Source organism: Rhinopithecus roxellana, chromosome 5, assembly GCF_007565055.1.
Source record: "Rhinopithecus roxellana isolate Shanxi Qingling chromosome 5, ASM756505v1, whole genome shotgun sequence".
NCBI lineage: Eukaryota > Metazoa > Chordata > Mammalia > Primates > Cercopithecidae > Rhinopithecus > Rhinopithecus roxellana.
The window spans coordinates 37,542,819-37,560,841 of NC_044553.1; the positions used below are offsets into that span (position 1 = coordinate 37,542,819).

The window sequence follows — 18,023 nt, forward strand, 5'->3', positions numbered from 1 at the left end:
TCCATTTCTAATACTGTATTACAAGTATCACAACTGTGAGAAAGAGCTAATAAAAGCAGGGAAGGTTCAGAAGAAGACAAAGTAATCAGTGGAATGGGGAACCCCTCAATAACCTAACCAGATTAAAACTCTAATTAGCTTAAATGAAACAAACAAGGGCAGAGAGAAGACCTAACTGTAAAATCAAGAAGGGATTAAAAAGTAAACAGAGTTGTTCATTAACTCATGAAATCACAGAATGAGAGGGCATCTCTTACCTTATTGAGGTAAGTTCAGTCCAATTAGAGAGAAGTATAACTTCATATTAAAAAATAAGGCCGGGTGCGGTGGCTCAAGCCTGTAATCCCAGCACTTTGGGAGGCTGAGACGGGCGGATCACGAGGTCAGGAGATTGAGACCATCCTGGCTAACACGGTGAAACCCTGTCTCTACTAAAAAAAAAAAATACAAAAAAAAAAATAGCCAGGCGAGGTGGCGGGCGCCTGTAGTCCCAGCTCCTCGGGAGGCTGAGGCAGGAGAATGGCGTGAACCCGGGAGGCGGAGCTTGCAGTGAGCTGAGATCCAGCCACTGCACTTCAGCCTGGGCGACAGAGCGAGACTCCGTCTCAAAAAATAAAATAAAATAAAACAAAATAAAATAAAAAATAAAACTCAGGCCAGGCGCAGTAGCACACGCCTTTAATCCCAGCACTTTGGGAGGCCTGAGGTGGGTGGATTACCTGAGGTCAGGAGTTCGAGACCAGCCTGGCCAACACATCTCTACTAAAAATACAAAAATTAGCCAGGCATGATGGCGTGAGTCTGTAATCCCAGCTACTTAGGAGGCTGAGACAGGAGAATCGCTTGAGTCCAGGAGGCGGAGGTTGCAGTGAGCTGAGATTGCGCCACTGCACTCCAGCCTAGGCAAAGAGAGACTCCTTCTCAAAAAAAAAAGAAAAAAAGAAAAAAATTACTTATGAGTGTATTATCTTTAGCTATTCATATGCATCGTCAAATCTCTGGGTCTTTAAATTCTAGCAAATGTTCCTCTTTTTTTTTTCTTTTTTTGAGACAGAGTCTCGCTCTGTCGCTCAGGCTGGACTGCAGTGGCGAGATCTTAGCTCACTGCAAGCTCTGCCTCCCAGGTTCATCCCATTCTCCTGCCTCAGCCTCCTGAGTAGCTGGGACTACAGGCGCCCGCCACCACGCCCAGCTAATTTTTTGTACTTTTTTATTAGAGATGGGGTTTCAGTGTTAGCCAGGATGGTCTTGATCTTCTGACCTCGTCATCTGCCCACCTCGGCCTCCCAAATTGCTGGGATTACAGGCATGAGCCACTGTGCCTGGCATGTTCCTCTTTTTCATGATGCTAATATCTTATATGTCTGTGAACTAGAGTTTTTTTTTTTTTTTTTTAGATTGTTGGACAATCACGAGGGAGGAACTTTCTCTCCCACTTTTGATGTTTCTTCCTTGTGGAGGGAATGTAATTAGTGTAACTCCTGACCTTCCTGCACCTCTTTATTAGCTCTTCCCCAGAGAAGTCATTTATTTGATGGGTAAATTGTAGATGTAAATACTTGAGTATGTATGCTCTGCTTAGCTTCTCTTCGTTCTCTGAGAAACTGATTAAATTTAAACACACACACCCCAAGCCACGCTTCAGTCAATCATAGAGCGAACTACCAGACAGACAGCTGTTAGTCATATAACTAGCAACTTTCCATTGGATCATGCCCAAGCAAGGCAAATGCCTAGCTGTAGCCAATGAAGTCACTTCTTTACTTTTGCCTCCATGTTCGGCCTATAAGCATGCTGCTGCTCATGCTGTTAAAGTGGAGCTCTCTGAAGTTATTCTTTTTTTCTATTTTTTTTTTTTTTAAGACAAAGTCTTGCGCTGTCACCCAGGCTGGAGGGCAGTGGCACGATCACACCTCACTGCAGCCTTGACCCAGGTCCAAGCAAGCCTCCCGCCCCAGCCTCCCAAGCAGCTGGGACTACAGGCATGCACCACCATGCTGGGCTATTTTTTTTTTTTTTAAACTTTTTGGTAGAGACAAGGTCTCACCGTGTTGCCTAGGCTCGTTTTGAATTCCTGGGCTCAAGCGATCCTCCCACCTCAGTTTCCTAAAGTATTAGAATTACAGGGATGAGCCACTGCACTCAGCCTTGAACTTATTCCAATTTTGAGTGCTGCCTCATTCATGAATCCTTTATTGCTCAAATAAACTGTTAAATTTATTTTATGTGAAGCCTTTACCAGTGGTAATCATTGTCTTTAGGCAATAAAAAACAGATGGATAGAAAAGAATAAATGCTCAGTAAATAAACCACAGGATACTTATGCTTTGGCAAAAAAAAAAAATTGCAATGAAAATTTTTATACAATGTTGCTAATCGTATCATATGAATAAAAGCTATAATTTTTAAATAAATTATTAACATTATTCACTTCTTGTATTATTCTGGATAAACATATTTTAGTGACCTACAAAGTCCTATGTAATCTGTGCTCCATTCCCTCCCCACCCCTCTGACATCATCTCTTATCATGATCCCACTCACTCACTCTATGCCAGCCATATGGCCTCCTTGCTGTTTCTCCAGCACACCCACCTTTTCCTGCCTCACTGCCTTCACCTGTGCTGCTCCCACTGCCTGGTTGCTCTTCTCCCACATGTATCCATGGCTTATTCCCTCTGTTCACCAAAGGCTCTATGGAAATGTCACTTTCACAGGGAGTCCTTCCCTGACTATCCATTACAAATACCACTGTTGCCCTGCCCAGTGCTGCCGGCCCTGTGCCTGTCCCCAGTTTGAGGCTTGGTCCTGTTTGCCCATGTCCATCATTCTGTGCAGAAGCACCACCAGTGTGTTTCATTAACTACCCTACGAAGTTGCTGACGTTGGTTTGGCCACCTGGGGGTGGAAGGCCCTGGACACTGAGGAGAACGAGAAGCCAGGCCTGATGCACATGTGGGAGCTGTACTCAGCCTCCAAGCCACTGAAGGGTGTCCGCATCACTGGCTGCCTGCATGTGACCGTGGAGACAGTTGTCCTCACTGAGACCATCCTTGTCCTGGGTGCTGAAGTGCAGTGGTCCAGCTGCAACATCTTCTCCATCCAGGACCATCAGCAGCTGCCACTGCCAAGGCTGGGAGTCCAGTGAACGCCTGGAAGGGTGAAATGGAGGAGAAGTACCTGTGGTGCATCAAGCAGACACTGTACTTCAAGGACAAGCTCCTCAACATGATTCTGGACGTCAGTGGGGACCTTACCAACCTCACCCACACTAAGTACCCACAGCTCTTGTAGGGCATCAGAGACATCTCTGAGGAGACCACGACTGAGGTCCACAACCTATACAAGATGATGGACAGTGGGATCCTGAAGGTGTCCACCATCAACATTAATGACTGTGTCACCAAGAGCAAGTTTGACAACCTCTATGGCTGCCACCAGTCCCTCATAGATGGCATCAAGTAGGCCATAGGTGTGATGATTGCCAGCAAGGTAGCTGTGGTAGTGGGCTATGGTGATGTGGGCAAGGGCTGTGCCCAGGCCCTGTGGGGTTTCGGGGCTCGCTCACGTCATTATCACCGAGATCGACCCCATCAATGCACTATAGGCTGCCATGAAGGGCTATGAGGGGACCACCATGGACGAGGCCTGTCAGGAGGGCAACATTTTTGTCACCACCACAGGCTGTGTTGACATCATCCTTGGCTAGCTGCCCAGCAGGCACTTTGAACAGATGAAGGATGATGCCATCGTGTGTAACACCAGACACTCTGATGTGGAAATCGATGTCAGGTGGCTCAACAAGAATGCTATGAAGAAGGTGAACATCAAGCCCCAGATGGACCAGTACTGGCTAAAGAATGGACGTGGCACCATCCTGCTGGCTGAGTGTCAGCTGGTCTACCTGGGTTGTGCTATGGACCAACCCAGCTTTATGATGAGTAACTCCTTCACCAACCATGCGATGGTGCAGATTGAGCTGTGGACCCACTCAAACAAGTACCCCATTGAGGTTCACTTCCTGCCCAAGAAGCTGGATGAGGCAGTGGCTGAAGCCCATCTGGGCAAGGTGAACATGAAACTGACCAAGCAGACTGAGAAGCAAGCCCAATATCTGGGCATGTGCTGTGATAATCCCTTCAAGATGGATCACTACCACTACTGAGAGCCAGGCCTGTCCTTCACCTTCCAGCTGTCCTCCTTGCCCAGGCCCCACCTCTCCTCCCTAAGGGCAAATGGCATCAACTTTGTGATTGGTCCAGCTGTTGTCCTTGCCCAGGCCCCGCCTCTCCTCCCTAAGGGCAAATGGCATCAACTTTGTGATTGGCTTGCCAGTGTTCCCCATCGACTCCCTGGGGTTGGTCACTCAGTTTTCAGCCTGTGCTGCATCCCTCATGCTTTTCCAAGCATGGCAAAGGGAACTGAGAGGACCCTCCTCAAGCCCTGATCATGATGGAGGTACAAGGGAGGCAGCCACAGGGAACCATGAGCTCAGTGGTCTTGGAACTGCTCACTAAGTCTGCCCTTCCTTAGCCTGGAAGTTGGTGGTGGAGTCATAAAACCCAAGTATTAAAACGTTACCATCTAGGCCTTTATCTGGTCTGTGGACTTATACCCGTGTGCTTGGTTTACAGGCTCAGTGGTTCCGTTCCTCAGCCTGTGACAGATGAGAAGGAGCTATATTGAAGGGCAAGGAGGAACTGTTTGAATTTTCCTGAGAGCCTGGCTTAGTGCTGGGCCTTCTCTTAAACCTCGTAACAATGAGGTTGGTACTTTTAGTCCTTGTTTTACAGGGGTTAGAATAGACTGTTAAGGGACAACTGAGAAAAGATAGAGAAGTAACAGCCAGAGGTTGACAGGAGCCATTAAAATGTAAAAGCAGGCATAGATCTGCCACTACTTTGTAACAAGATGGTTTCTATCACAACCCCAGAGAATAATTTGGCTTATAATGTTTATACAAATGTTTAAAGAAAGCAATAAGGTGGGTAAATAAAAATCTTAGTGCCAAAACACACACGTACACACACACAATCACTGTTGGCTGGGCACAGGGGCTCACACCTGTGATCCCAGCACTTAGGGAGACCTAGGCGGGAGGATCACTTCAGCCAGGAGTTCAAGACCAGCCTGGATGACAAGGTGAAACCCCATCTCTACAAAAAATACAAAAATTAGTTGGGGATACTGGTGCATGCCTATAGTCCCAACTACTAGAGAGGCTGAGGTGGGAGGGTCACTTGAGCCTGGGAGATCGAGGCTGCAGTGAGCCATGAACATGCCACTGTACTCCAGCCTCGGCAACAGAGCAAGACCCTGTCTCAAAAAACAACAACAACAAAAAAGCCCACAAACAAAAACCACTGTCCTTGCTAGTCCTTTATCCTGTTTTATTTTTCTTCTAACACTTCTAGCACTTCACATATTATATGCGTATTTGCTTATTGTATGTCTCCTTGACTAGAATGTAAGTCAGCTCTGTGTTGAGCAGGAATTTTATATTGTGAATCTAAAACAATGCCTGGCATAGAACATGCATTCAGCAAGTACTTGTTAAATGAATGGAAGATGAACCAGATTTTGGACTACTGCTTATGCTGGATAGCATGTAAATTAAAGCTATGATCAAATACAGGCCATGCCTCTAAACAGCTGATGACCACTTAGATTCTAGGTGCCACAGATACTGCTGCCTGGTTGGTTACAATACACATTTTTTTCCCACTTTTACTCTGAACTATTATTCATTATTGGATGGTGGGTGAGGGGAAAAATACAGAATACATGCCCTAGTCCAGTGCTGTCCATTAGAGCTTTCTTTAGTAATGGAAATAGCCTATATCTGCTGGGCTACCAGTAGCTATTGAGCACTTGAAATATGGCTACTTTGATGGAACTGAATTTTTTTTTTTTTTTTTTTTTGAGAAGGAGTCTCGCTCTGTCACCCAGGCTGGAGTGCAGTGGCCAGATCTCAGCTCACTGCAAACTCCGCCTCCCGGGTTTACGCCATTCTCCTGCCTCAGCCTCCCGAGTAGCTGGGACTACAGGCGCCCGCCACCTCGCCCGGCTAGTTTTTTGTATTTTTTTAGTAGAGACGGGGTTTCACCGTGTTAGCCAGGATGGTCTCAATCTCCTGACCTTGTGATCCGCCCGTCTCGGCCTCCCAAAGTGCTGGGATTACAGGCTTGAGCCACCGTGCCCGGCCGGAACTGAATTTTTAATTATACAACTAGCTGTGGTTACTAGTTACTATATTTAGCAGCCATGCTCAACAATCCTATAGGTCTATCTTAATTATTTTGATAGGAATGAAGAGTATTATAATGATTTCTTAATTATATATATTTGGTTTTAATTTCTACGGAGGAAGAGGACAACAAAGTTTTGTGAACTACTGTTCGGATAAGTTTGTAGTTGTTTAAAGAAAAGACTTCACAGAGAACAGGGCAGAGAGTAACACAATATCTGATTTCCAAAAAATTCAATCAAACTTTGATATGGATTTGGTCAAATCATTGCTAAATGGCCTCCTTAACATTATTATTAAACCGATTTATATAATTTGCTTTTTACTAGTCAAATACGTTGTTTTAAATCTTAATTATTTTTTATTATAAAAGTAATATACATTCAGTGTAACAAGTTCAAATAGTCTCTCAGGCAGATAAAGTAAAATATGGATGTTCACCACTCTGCACCTACCAAGATGCCCATACCCCAAAGATGATTGCTGTTAAACATTTAGAGTACCTTTCCTGACTTTGTTGTCTAAGCAGCTTTAAAAATCAATACTTTTGGTTTTAAGTGATAGCTCTGAATCCCCTTTAGGCATAGAGTGTGGGAAATTATATTTCTGCAGCAAACTCAGGCCCTGCAACATCAAGTGTGGATTCACTGGAAATTATTTGAAGTAACACTTAGAGATCATAGTAGCCAAAAAAACGTTGGGAAATGAAAAAGGGGTTTTCAAAAATTAATTATTATTATTTCTTTTTTCAAAGAGACAGGGTCTTCACTCCGTTACCAGGATGGAGTTCAGTGGCGGAATCATAGCTCACTGAAGCCTCAAACTCCTGGATGCAACCAAACCTCCTGTCTCAGCCTCTCAAGTAGCTTGGACTACAGGCATGCACCAACCGTGCCCGGCTAATTTTTTAATATTTTGTAGGGATAGGGTCTTGCTATGTTGCCCAGGCTGGTCTCAAAACTCCTGACCTCAAGCAATCCATGCACCTCAGCCTCCCATAGTGCTGGAATTACAAGTGTGAGCCCCCACACCCAGCCGAAAAAGGTTTTGTGGAGGGAGTATGACCAGGAGAAAAATCATGGAATGTGCTCGAAAGAGATCTAAAGGGCCATGGAAGTTAAAAGGTTGAACTCTATAGAACAAAACATGAAGTATGGAAAGATTATTTAAAAAACACTTGACTTTGGAACAAAATCCAAATTGTTCCCATGATTTCATTCTTTGACATTATGTTCATTTGGTTATCTTAGTCTTTTCTCAGACTTCCTCTTTAACAGAGAATTATCTGAAAGCCCCTGGCTAAGTTAATGCTTATGACTGTGGTCATAAATGGATGGCTTGGATTTTATTTGTTTTGCAGTGTTTGTAAATTTTTTTATGTATACTGTTGTTGTCAACCAACATAATCCAGTGTGTATGTGGATTATGTTAGTTGACATATATATATATATATACATATACACACACACATACACATTCCCCAAATTTAAAAACCAGTTTGGAGATTTTTCCCACGCAGAGAAAATCAGAAAATTGGCAACACTCTGCCCCATTTCCTCATGGCAACAATTTAAACAGGCCATGAGCCGTCCACATGGAGACTGGACCTTGAAACAGCAGCTAGTGTTTTGAGCTCTAAGCTAACACTTTGGACTTTCAGTCATGTTTTCTTTCCCCAAACAAATAGAAAAGTTTTATTTCAAAGAGGAAAAGGGTGCAACAGCTGCAACATACATAAAACCTATTTAGTTTTACTTGGGAGTGGGAATCAGGAAACCTGGGTTCTGTTTTTGACTTAGTTTGGATAAAGAAGGGTAGTTAAGTTGTCCTTATGTCTCTTACCAAGTAGAGAAAATACTGCTGTAGTTCACAGAAATTTTGGGGAGTTTTAGATTCTACGGAAAACAGAAATGCTATTTGTAACTTAGATTTTTTTTTTTTTTTTTGGAGGAGTCTCGCTCTGTTGCCCAGGCTGGAGTGCAGTGGCATGATCTAACCTCCACCTTCTGGGTTCAATCGATTCACCTGCCTCAGCCTCCTGAGTAGCTGGGATTACAGATGCGCGCCACCATGCCCAGCTAATGTTTGTATTTTTAGTAGAGAGGTTTTACCATTTTGGCCAGGCTGGTCTCAAACTCCTGACCTCAAGTGATCTGCCCACCTTGGCTTCCCAAAGTGCTGGGATTACAGGCATGAGCCACCGCACCCAGCCTAATTTTTAAATTTTTTTTTGTAGAGATGGGGGTCTCCCTTTGTTGCTCAAGCTGTCTCTGTCTCTGTCTCTTGGGATCAAGGGATCCTCCTGCCTCAGCCTCCCAAAGTGCTGGGATTACAGGCCTGGGCCACTGAAACTGGCCTTCATTACAAATTCATTGAACACACTTTATTTTATCCTTTTTTATTTTTAAAAATTTTTATGCCGGGCGCGGTGGCTCAAGCCTGTAATCCCAGCACTTTGGGAGGCTGAGACGGGCGGATCACGAGGTCAGGAGATCGAGACCATCCTGGCTAACACGGTGAAACCCCGTCTCTACTAAAAAATACAAAAAAACTAGCCGGGCGAGGTGGCGGGCGCCTGTAGTCCCAGCTACTCGGGAGGCTGAGGCAGGAGAATAGCGTGAACCCGGGAGGCGGAGCTTGCAGTGAGCTGAGATCCGGCCACTGCACTCCAGCCTGGGCGACAGAGCAAGACTCTGTCTCAAAAAAAAAAAAAAAAAAAAAAAAATTATTTCAGTAGTTTTGGGGTAACAGGTTGCATGGAAAAGTTTTTTAGTGGTCATTTCTGAGATTTTGGTGCACCATCACCCAAGCAGTGTACACTGTACAATGTGGCACACACTTTCACTTAAAAGCGTCTACTAGATCTTGCTGGCCAGATTTCCCATCCCTAAGACACCTGGAGTGTTCCTGAGGACTTAGTGACTACTGCCTAAAGCTCCACCCAAATCAATTTTACGTTTACAGGTAACCGGAGCATCCAATCACCTTTCTCTAAGAGAGTACAAAGATCAGCTCGCGAGAAAGTTCAGACCTCTCATTTCGTTTCTGTCAGACCGGCCTTCCTCCAACCAGACGGAGTCTTGCTCTGCTGCCCATGCTGGAGTGCAGTAGCGCGATCTCGGCTCACTGCAACCTCCCTTCCCCGGGTTTAAGCAGTTCTCCTGCCTCAGCCACTGGAGTAGCTGGAATTACAGGCGTGCGCCACCACGCCAAGCTAATTTTTTTGTATTCTTAATAGAGATGGGGAGGGTTTCACCATATTGGCCAGGCTGGTCTCGAACTCCTAACCTCATGATTTGCCCGCCTCGGCCTCCCGAAGTGCTGGGATTACAGGCGTGAGCCACCGTGCCCGGCCTAGACGGGGACTTTTAAATGACATTAAAAATTGTACATAAAATATGTTTTAGGATAATACCTGTTTGACCAAAGAAAGGCTTGGCTTCAGAGAACGTTAAGACAGAAATAGAGGGGCGTTAAATCCCCTTTTAAGTTTCTTCTAATTTCCAATCTGAGGAGGAAAATAATGTAGTAAAGGGACGCAAGAGCAACCTCGCTTCTTCCACAAGCCCAGGATGCGAAGCGAACCTGGGCCGCTCGGCTACCGCCCGGTTGCAACCCGGAAATGCAGGGTGCAGGGCGGGCGGTAAGGGACCGGCCGCCGGTGCTCATGCGGCTCAGAGAAATCCCGCCCTTGCCGCCGCCGCCCACCCATAATGTCCTCCTCGCCCCTCCCTCGCCCCTCCCTCGCCCCGCCGCTGGGCCCTCACCGAAAGGGGGAGAGCGGTGGAAGAGAAAAGTCAAGGGAGCGCACGCGAAGCCCAGCCCCTACCGTGACGTCTGGAGACGCGACGCGTCGCCTCGCAATGCAAATCGGGAAAAGGGGATGAGCTGGGCTGGCTTCCGTCCTGACGGCTAAGGCTAATTCTCCCTCGAGTTCTTGGGAGATGGGCGTTTTGCAAGAAGGCTGGCGTTAGTGAAGCGCGCCGGGCGTCACGGTGAGTGCGGGTCTTGGGCCCTGGCACCTGTCCTCTGGGAAGTCGTCCGCTGTGAACCCCCTCTCCTTCCACCAGCTGCTGGTCACCCGGGAGACGAGCCGTGTCCGCGGAGAGGAGTGGGACAACTCCGAAAGGTAGAACCGGCTTGTGGAGAGGAAGGGCCCAACCTTGAGTCTTTTACGCCACCCATCTAGGATTGCCAAGCGAGTTTCGTGCGGTTTTTCGGTTTTAAAAGGTGGCTTTGACTATTCTTTCCTTCTCTTGGACACTTATACCCGACTTTGACCTCTTCCCTCTTGCTTCCGGTTTTTTGTTTTTGTTTTTGTGTGTGTGTTTTTTTAATTCTCTGCAATCTGCCTACATTCCCAGGCCTTACTACAGCTCCTGAAACTGTTTCCCAGTTTCTCCTCTTCCCTAGTCACACTTCATTTTAGTGCAATTGGAGTTTAAAGACCCTATAAGCTTATCAGAGTTAAAACTATGACTGCCTCAAATAGAAGCTTTTTTTTTTTTTTCCCCCTAAAAAGTGCCTTCCAACCTAGAGTTGTGGAACAAGTTAATTTCACCGCCACTCCACCTTGGAAATTATCAGAATCCTTGCTTGCAGCGATGTGCATCTATATAGAAAGCTGCAGACCACCCTCCTGGGTTTATTTCTTGCCTCCAGTTCATTCTGTGACCTTGAACAAGTCACTTAATCACTAACAAAATATTTACCTGACACAGAGGTGTTGCAGAGCCTAAGGAATTTAGTATTTAAGAGACCTGAGGGTTTCAGATGAAAGGGATTTATATCTAAAGGATATTACCTTTTCTGAATCTGTGAAGCATCCTTAGTTTTGTAAATATCTTGCTGCAGCCATTAAAAATGCCAAGTGGTTATTTGTTAAGGAAGTGTTCCTGTTTTAGGCTTGCTCTTCTGCGGCTTTGCCATGTAAGCAGATTTTGCATTTCAGCCGATTCTGTTTAAGATTCGTTGGTGAATGTCATTCATGATGGATTTGGGTAGTTTCTCCTTACAACATATCCCTGGACCATTAAGCATATCTGGAAGGTGATATCGGTTGTGTTATGTCTTTATCATGCCGATACGGCTGCCTTGAAATAGGTATTCCTTTTCTTGTGACACATTGGATGCATCTTTAATATTAGTGAAGACCCTGTAGTAGTAAAAAAAAAAAAAAAAAAAAAACCTGTCATTAATGAAATTTTGCACATAGGCATGCATTTTTTTTAGATAACAATGTATAAGAAAAACTAACAAAAATGTTTTACAGGTGACTTTTTTAGCATTTCATTTTTTAATATATTTGCTTGGACTTTATTAATCATTATGGGCATTTGTTTATTAATGTGGACGTGGCTGGGTGCAGTGGCTCACGTCTGTAATGCCAGCACTTTTCGGAGGCCGAGGCAAGCGGATCACCTGAGGTCAGGAGTTCGAGACCAGCCTGGCCAACGTGGTGAAACCTGGTCTCTACTAAAAATACAAAATTAGCTGGGCGTGGTGGCGCACGCCTGTAATCCCAGCTACTCTGGGGGCTGAGGCAGGAGAATCACTTGAACCGGGGAGGCAGAGGTTGCAGTGAGCTGAGATTGCACCATTGCACTCCAGCCTGGGTGACAAGAGCAAAACTGTGTCTCAAAAAATTAAAAATAAAAAGCGTGGACGTAATGAAAAATAATCAGAATGACTTTTGAGTAAGACAGTTGGAAAATAAAACCAGTACATTAAATTTTTTTCATAAGTCTAGCATTATACTTTATTATGAACTTTTCTACATGAAAATGCACTCATATTTACGAAAGTGAAAGGAAAAAAAAGTCTTCAAGTATGTGTTGCTAATAAAATTAGAAATAATTAAGGAAATATTTTAAAAATACCTTGTTATTGTCCCAGTTACCTATTGCTGCGTAACAAATCACTCCAAAACACAGTGGCTTAAAACTATAATTTAGTATCTCTCCTGTTTCTCTAGCCTGCCTGTACTTAGCTAAGTGGTTTTCACCTACAGTTTAATGCGTTTGTATTCAGATAAGCAGCTGAATTTGGAGTCATCCGAGAGCTCAGCTGGTCTGGACATCCTAAATGGCTAATTCATGTGAAGGCAGTTGATGTTGGCTAGGAGTTCAGCTGGAAATGTCAACCGGAATGCCCACACATAGCCTCTTCACGTGACTTGAAATTCTGACTTGAACAGTATGGCGGTTAGGTTCCAAGAATACATGTTTGAGGAGACAGGAAGTAGAAGCTGCCTGTCTCCCAAAAAGCCTGAACCCAGAAATAGGCACAACATTATTTCCAACATACTCTGTTGGTTAGAGCAGTCAGACCAGCATCCAACCCTCACCTTTGAAGGGAAAAATGTCAAAGAATTTGTGGCCATGCTTTGCCGACTGTAATTTTGATGACAAAGTTGTATTGGACTCTTGTTTGCATTTATATAGCAGATGAATAATAAGGTATGCTTCCAATTTCCAATTTCTTTTCTTTTCTTTTTTTTTTGAGATGGAGTCTTGCTCTGTTGCCAGGCTGGAGTGCAGTGGTACAATCTCGGCTTATTGCAACCTCTGCCTCCCGGGTTTATGCCGTTCTCTTGCCTCAGCCTCCCAAGTAGCATGTCACCATGCCCAGCTAATTTTTGTATTTTTAGTAGAGATGGAGTTTCACCATGTTGGCCAGGATGGTCTCGATCTCTTGACCTCGTGATCCACCCGCCTCAGCCTCCCAAAGTGCTGGGATTACAGGCGTGAGCCACCACGCCCAACCCATTTCCAATTTCTTTAACCATAATGCATTATGTTTTAATGGCATGTTACAGTTTTCAAAACATGTTTTTGTATATTTTTTCACTTGATACCTATGGTCACCCTATAGAAGCAGACAAATCATTCCTGTTTCATTTTGCAGATGAAAGTAAACTGAAGAGCGGTGGTGGTCATGTTGGGAGTGATTTATGGAATTTGTTGAAAGTCATATGATTAATAAATGGAAAGTAAGGCCTGCAACAGTTCCATAATATTAAATTTATTAGTACTGAATGATGAAATATTAAACTTATTTAGAATTCTACATTTATAGCCATACTAATTTTTTTTCTTCTTCTTTTTTTTTTTTTTTTGGAAACGGCATCTTGCTCTGTCTCCCAAGCTGGAGTTCAGTGATGTGTTCTCGGCTCACTGCAGTGTCCGCCTCCTGGGTTCAAGCAATTCTGCTTCAGCGTCCCGAGTAGCTGGGACTATAGGCACCCACCACCACACCCGGCTAATTTTTGTATTTTAGTAGAGATAGGGTTTTGCCATTTGGCCAGGCTGGTCTTGAATTCCTGACCTCAGGTGATCTGCCCACCTCAGGTGATCAGCCTCCCAAAGTTCTGGGATTATAGCCATGAGCCATCACATATGGCCCTTTTTTTTTTTTTTTTTTTTTAAATTGAGACAAGGTCCTGCTCTGTCGCCCAGGCTGGATGCAGTGGCACGATCTCGTCTGACTGCACCCTCCGTCTCACGAGTTCAAGCAATTCTCCTGCCTCAGCCTCCCAAGTAGCTGGGACCATAGGCACACGCCGCCATGCCCGGCTAATGTTTTTTGTTTTAGTAGAGATGGGGTTTCACTGTGTTGCCCAGGCTGTTCGTGAACTTCTGAGCTCAGGCAATCCGCCTACCTCGGCCTCCCAAAGTGCTGGGATTACAGGCTTGAGCCACCGCGCCCGGCCCAATTTAGTTTTTAATAATACAGCAGTCTTCCCCTTATCTGCAGGGGATATGTTTCAAGACCTCCAGTGAATGCCTGAAACCACAGATAGTACTGAACCCTATATATACTATGTTTTCCCTATAAAGACATTTTTATGGTAAAGTTTAACTTATAAATTAGAAGCAAGAGATTAACAACAATAACTAATAATACAATAGAAAAATTACAATATAGTGTAATAAAAGTTATGCCCTGTGGCCATAACTTGTACAGCTTGAGGTGTGACAGCAAAACCAACACAAATTTCTTTTTCCATCTTCACAATTTTGCAGAAAAAAAGATCTTTCCGTAGATCTTAGCAACGTCAGCATGAGTTGTTTTTTTTTTTTTTTTTCTCTTATTGAGTTGAGAACTTTCACCTTTTCGCTTAAAGCAGTTTACAGCTTCTCTTTGGCATATGTGAATCTGTGCTCTTACACTTTGGAGCCATTATTAAGTAAAATGAGGGTTACTTGAACACAAGAGCTGTAATACTGCTATAGTCAGTCTGGTAACTGAGACGGCCACTTAGCGATTAACAGGCAGGTAGCATCTACAGTGTGGATACACGACAAAGGGATGATTCATGTCACAGGCTGGGCGAAGTGAGGTGGTGCACAATTTAAAACTTATGAATTGTTTATTTCTGGAATTTTTTATTTAATATTCTTGGACTGTGGTTGACTGCAAGTAGCAGAAACCATGGAAAGTGAAACCGTGGATAAAGGGGGACTACTGCACTAAATTCTGAAACACCAATAATCATGTGAACCTACATGTCTTTTTAATAGTGTGAAATGAAATAATTACACATTATAATACCAATTTCAAAACAAAAAAAGTTGTGGGCATAAGAATCCTGGAGGTGTTATTTTAATTTCTCAGTTACAGAATTTTAAAAATGAAAATGATTTTTTAAAATTTTGGTAGGTTGAATGATTTAAGATGCTGATTTCAGCTGGAAACAAATTGTTGCCTTCATATTATTTTGTTGCTTCTAGCAACATGTTTATATTCATTCTTATATTGATGATTCCCAGTCTTGACTGAATGTTAGAATTCATTTGGGAAGCTTTTTAAAAATACCTGTATGGGCGAGGCAAGGTCAGCTCATGCCTGTAATCCCAGCACTTTGGGAGACCTGAGACAGGAGGATCCCTTGAGCCCAAGAACTTGAGACTGGCCTGGACAACATAGTGAGACTCTGTCTTTATTTTGTTTAATATCTAAATAAGAAAATAAATAAATAAATACCTGTGTGTATGTCTCAAATCCCTAAAGATTCTGATTTAATTATTTAGGAGTGGAATCTGAGCATCAATTTTTTTTTTAAGTTCTCTAGGTAACTGATTCTAACATACAGCTGGGATTGAGAACTATGTTTTTGGTACATGTTGAGTGTGATCTGGCTCCCTACTTAACAATTTTGCATCAGTTAAAAAAATTAAGCAATGAGGGAGAAGACAAAATAAATGGATTAAAGTTATAAATGTAGATACCTATTCTGGAAAACAGTTACCCTTTTATTAGTTTCTGGTAATGGTCCTTAATAAAATGAACAGACATTGGCCTGGTTTGCTAAGTGCCTATATCACAGCACTAAGCCATACTTTACTTTGTTACCATTATGTACTTATCTTTCATTTTAAGAGGGAGAAACTTTATTAAGAGGTGTATTTTTTTAGTATCCCCTGTATCACAACACTGCACCTTGTGTATAGTAGGTTTCTATTGTTTACCTAACTGAAGCCAGTTTAGACAGTCACTCTTTACAACTAGGACTAGTTCAGCTCCTTGGGAGACTGAGAAAAGAGAATCACTTGAACCTGGGAGGCAGAGGTTGTGCTGAGCTGAGATCGTGCCACTGTACTCCAGCCTGGACGGCAGAGTGAGAGTTCATCTCAAAAAAAAAAAAAAGAACTAGGTCTAGTTTATTCTTCTATTCTCATGGCATTCTAAGAACTTTGTAAAGGTTTCTTGGAATACTCTATTCTCTCTTTCTTTGATTTCCATGTTATACTTTCCTGGTTTTCCATCATTCTTATGACCCCTGCTTCCTTTTCTGACCTATTCCCCCTTTAGATTCCCCCTATTCTGGGCCCTTTAAGTTAACTTTTCAGCGGTGGCTCAAGCCTGTAATCCCAGCACTTTGGGAGGCCGAGACGGGCGGATCACGAGGTCAGGAGATCGAGACCATCCTGGCTAACACGGTGAAACCCCGTCTCTACTAAAAAAAAGTACAAAAAACTAGCCGGGCGAGGTGGTGGGCGCCTGTAATCCCAGCTCCTCGGGAGGCTGAGGCAGGAGAACGGCGTAAACCCGGGAGGCGGAGCTTGCAGTGAGCTGAGATCCGGCCACTGCACTCCAGTCCGGGCCACAGAGAGAGATTCCGCCTCAAAAAAAAAAAAAAAAAAAAAAAAACAAGAGCTCATTTCCTTAGTGATTCATCCTCCTGATTTTAGTTACTAGTGTAAGTAATGTCTGTGTTTTAAAAACTATTATAGAAGATTAAAAATGTACATAAAACTGAAGAAAATATGATTATTTTATTTTTGAGACAGGGTCTCCCTCTATTGCTCAGGCTGGAGCGCAGTGGTGTAATCATGGTTCATTGCAAGCTCAACCTCCCAGGCTCAAGCAACCCTCCTGCCTCAGCCTTCCGAGAAGCTGGGACCACAGGTGCATGCCACCGTGCCCCACTAATTTTTTTTTTTTTTTTTTTTGTAGTGATGAGGTCTTACTGTTTTGCCCAGCAGTTCACCAAATCCTAGATAGCATATAATTTTGGTGTCAATACTTATCTTCCAAAACAATAGGGATTATCAAAATCAATTTTGATGCCTTATTAGTTGATAAACAGATTTAATATCTGTCTGCTCTCACATAGAACTGATTTATAGTTAATATTTACATTTTTAGATGTTCCTTTAGCATACACTCAACATTTTCCGCATTGAATTACCTACTTTGCTGTAAACCAAATGGTTCTTATTGGGGGTAATTTTGCCTTCCAGGACACATTTAGCAATGACTGTAGACAGTTTTGGTTGTTACAACTGGAAAGGAAGGATGATAGTAAACTGGCATCTAGTGGGTAGAGGCTAGGGATGCTGCTAAACGTCCTTCAGTGCACACGGCACAGAGCAGCCTCTTACAACAAATGTTTATCTGGTCCAAAATGTGAGTGATGGCAAGGTCAAGAAACACTGCTGTAAACTGATCAGTTTTAAACTGCAGTATTCATTTTTTTGTTAATAGCACTACTGCTCTTAATATTTTGCAGGGTACTCTGTGTGTGTGTGTGTGTGTGTGTGTGTGTGTGTGTGTGTGTAAGCAAGAGAAAATACTGTTTCAATCAACCAGTTACCAAAGCATGTTTCCACCATTTTGTGTTCTTTTCTGCAGTGACCTTCTAGTTACTCTTTTCCATAGTATCATTCCCTTGTTCTCATCTCCTTTCAATCTTACTTACATATCCCTAATTTGACCATCTTGAGATACTATTTCTCCCATCAAGAACTGGCTTTTATTGCCTGCTGAATCAAATATAAAGAATTCTAGATGGCTTCAAAATTTTCCAGAATGTGACTCCATCTCCTACATAATATAATTTAGTTATTCTTGTTAGTCAACATTTATTTTTGTTTCTTTTAGTTAAATTCAGCTGACAGGGAGAAGCATTTATTAAAGTGGTAACTATGTCAGGACTACTGAGATAGGTGCCAGGGATTCAAAGACATGTCAACATTTTCCCTCTATCCAGTTGATTATTTCCCAATAACTTCTGTAATATTCCTTATTATTCTTATTTTTATTTATTTATTTATTTTTGAGATGGAGTTTCGCTCTTGTTGCCCAGGCTGCAGTGCAGTGGCGCGATCTTGGCTCACTGCAACCTCCGCCCCCACCCGGGTTCAAGAGATTCTCCTGCCTCAGCCTCCCGAGTAGATGGAGTTACAGGCGTGCACCACCACGCCCAGCTAATTTTGTATTTTTAGTAGAGACGGGTGTCTCCATATTGGTCAGGCTGGTCTCGGACTGCTGA

At 43.4% G+C, this 18,023-nt stretch overlaps 1 protein-coding gene and 1 pseudogene across 1 annotated transcript in view; both read left to right on the forward strand.

Moving 5' to 3' along the window:
- The first annotated feature begins 2,818 nt into the window (after nt 1–2,818).
- Nucleotides 2,819–4,165, forward strand: LOC104656922 (annotated as a pseudogene).
- Nucleotides 4,166–10,104: 5,939 nt separating this feature from the next.
- The window catches only part of USP8 (ubiquitin specific peptidase 8), a 79,252-nt gene continuing 71,333 nt past the window's right edge, over nt 10,105–18,023 (forward strand). Inside the window, 1 exon segment of the mRNA XM_010356606.2 lies at nt 10,105–10,242. The gene's annotated coding sequence lies outside the window, so the exon portion shown is untranslated.